This window comes from Micropterus dolomieu, linkage group LG07 (assembly GCF_021292245.1).
Source record: "Micropterus dolomieu isolate WLL.071019.BEF.003 ecotype Adirondacks linkage group LG07, ASM2129224v1, whole genome shotgun sequence".
NCBI lineage: Eukaryota > Metazoa > Chordata > Actinopteri > Centrarchiformes > Centrarchidae > Micropterus > Micropterus dolomieu.
Genome location: NC_060156.1, coordinates 1946190 through 1949253, shown reverse-complemented (window position 1 = coordinate 1949253; position 3064 = coordinate 1946190). Strand labels below are relative to the sequence as shown.

Genomic DNA, 3064 nt, shown 5'->3' with positions numbered 1-3064 from the left:
CACACGACACAACTTGCTGTCTTGTGACGAGAATCTTGAAGTCGTTGTGGCGTTCACACTACGTGACTGATCGGTGACAGGGGGTCAAACACTACACGAGCTGACAGCTGTGTCACCGGACGCTGGTCTCCAAACCATGTTTTGTCAAGAAAACACACGTGAAATGACGCAAACCTACACATGAAACAGCTGTTTGTTATTATAAAGATAGCAATTATAAAGACAAAGAATCTGGGTGAAAGAATGGATTAGCACACGCAGGTTGCAGGGATCGTCTGAGCTACAAAGAGCTGGAGGTGAGTAAAAAGTAGCTGCCTGCTCTCATTGGCTGGATGTGGATGTCGACGTCTGCCCGATATTTGGCATGCTAAATATCGGGCAGACGTCGGCGATGTGTCAGGGATCTGTTTTGATGCATAGTTGAGTAGTTCACACATAATCGATCAGTGATTTACCGCCTGACCAATATTTCAGAGAAATAGGCCTTTTGTGTACATAGAGAATAATAGAGAGAGAGAATTTTGTTCAGTGTATGTAAACACCAAGTTTCCAGTCCGGACAGAATTATCAGCTGCACGGCTAACTCAGTAGCTAGCAGGAACTGCTGATAGCAGTAGTTAGCGGCTACAGTAACATTCAAATATTTTCTCCATCAAATCTGGTCCAGTTTCATTAAAACCAGAGAATAAAATTATAAAGTTGTGTTTTTGTACACTACAGAGACAGGAGCTAAAACTAAGCAGGAGCTCTTTACTGATGTTTGAAGCTTCAGTGAACAATGTTTTAAGCTTTTTATATACGGTCTATGGTTTTAAGGCTCCCCGTGAGCTTGCTGCAGATCACATTATAGACCTTTTCATTCCTAAGATCTTCGTGCAGAGGTCTCCTTCTGGGTCCAGGCTTAAATCTAAAGGGGTTTTTGGCCTCAGGGGCACGAGGGTCTGGAACGACCTGCTCGAGGAAATCAGATGGCGGTCAGATGTCTTCTTTTAAGTGTTCTACAAACGCACATTTATCTGAAATCATATGCTGACTTAATCTGAGCTGTTGTTTCTTTTTCTGTTTTTATTCTCATTTTATTTTATCCTGCTTTTTTAATTTTTCATGTATTTTATCGGTCTCTCTTGTGAAGCACTTTGTTTTGATAAGTGATCCATAAATAAAGTTTAGTATTTTTATAATAAAGCGCACTAATTAACATGTTTATAGCTCGCCGCATTAATCCCTTCAAAACTGACACATCAGTTTGTGCCAGAAAACCTCGAGAAGGTTACTGGCGTAAAACAGCAGACTTATGGGTCATCTGAATAATGTCTATTTGGACATTCATGGAGTTGTGAGGACCGGTGAGAGAGAAGATCTTGACTTTAACCTACAAAATACACAAGGTCATACTTGTGGATTGATGGATGGAGGAAAAAAAAAAGAAACACAAAAACATTGAAACATCTCTGTATTTATTTTCTTTCTTCCTTTGTCATTTAAATATTTTACAGAGTGAGAACATCAGTTTGGTTATTTACAAGATAAAATAAATCACGTACAGCTCACAATGTGTTTGCAGCGCTGGAAGAGGAGGGAGGAGAGCGGGAGAAAAACCACCTCGGTCATTTTAGCGTTCTTCTGAGGACGCGGCTGCTCAAAGTCTGACATTATCTACAGAAACAAAGAAGATGCCGACAGAAACTGGCTGCTGCTGTGTGGCATAATGGCAGATTGAAAATACAGTGGCAGCTGCTGCAGAAGCTCCCGTTCCACCCTGAAGCAGCCTGTTCTCCAATGAAGGGGGTTTACAGTAGAACCAAATAAATACGCAGAAACACAAATGCAGTCTTGCAGCATTCAACATCCGAAGGAGGAGAAACACTCTGAGGGGGTGAAGTGGTTCATTTGAACCTGGGGCTTCTACAACGGCTGCCTCCAACATTAAGATGAACTGGCTGTCGAGGCCGTCAGACGATCTGAACCGGTTTTCCAGCCCTTCTGGTTTGGGCTTGAAATGAAGAAACCGATGAAACTCATGAACATCAGCCTGTCCACAGACCTTTACCAGTGAGGACAGTGAGAAAGCAACTCTGAACCTCTTTTCACATCTCTTCAGCTTTAACTTTGACCTTCTTTAAGCAGCTAAATTTATAAATATCCTCATAATGAGAGTTCCCTGTTGTCGGTTTCCTTATGTTGGTCTTTACTTTTTTCCCTACAAACCCCATGCAGATAGTTTTGGATTCATTTGTCCTGGTTGAGAGATTTCCGCCTCAACACCCTAATGTTTGGTTTCTGATGCTCTCTGCATTGAAAATACACATCTGGACGAAGACGCTCCAGCTGTGATAGCAAGTCTGTGAGGTTTTCACCACCACAGTATAACGGAGGGTCACCAGTAAAGCTGATGAACACTTCTGAGGTGGAGAAATAATGTCAAGGCGCCAGAACACTAAATTAAATCAATGCTTGCTGTTGTTTGTGTGTTTTCAGCATTTCACCTGATGTTTGATTAAATAGTTTAACATGGAGGGAACACATCTGTTCTCTTACATTCCTCTTTAAAGACAACAAAAAGGCACTCACTATGTGTTTATGAAAAAAACGGGAATACAATCCCTTTCCTGGCGCCTTCCCAGTCGTCTTTCTGCAGCCACCGTGGCCGCTGTCCCACAAATATTAATTTTAACTGAACTGAAAACACAAAATAACAACGTGAGCGAGCGCAGTGACTGAATCTGAAATCAAACAGAAAAACGCTTCAGCTGGTCGGTTTTTATTTTTTTAACATTTCCCAACAAGTACTTACAGACTGGTTCACGTGTGCCTCCCGCTCAGAGCGTGGGAGTGAGGGGAGTTAAAGGGGAGGTTTGTGCGTATCAACTCAAGTGCTAGACAAGTTTGTAGGTCTGAGAAGGGGAGGGACAGGAAGCGAGGTCAAACCTGCTGTGGTTGGTCGCCTGTACAGTCATGCCATCATGCCAGTTAGAAAACCAAAAGTCTCCGAGGTCGTCTCCCCTCAGGAGGGAGAGGCTCGTCTTGGCTGTCTGTCTGAGGGGGGGGGGGGGGGGGGGGGGGG

The 3064-nt window shown here is 43.1% G+C and overlaps 1 protein-coding gene across 1 annotated transcript in view; it reads right to left on the bottom strand.

Annotated features, from left to right (window-relative positions):
• Positions 1 to 2745: 2745 nt before the first annotated feature.
• Positions 2746 to 3064, bottom strand: part of sucla2 (succinate-CoA ligase ADP-forming subunit beta) — an 18925-nt gene continuing 18606 nt past the window's right edge. Inside the window, exon 12 of the mRNA XM_046053875.1 lies at positions 2746 to 3052. The gene's annotated coding sequence lies outside the window, so the exon portion shown is untranslated. The remainder of the gene's footprint in view (positions 3053 to 3064) is intronic.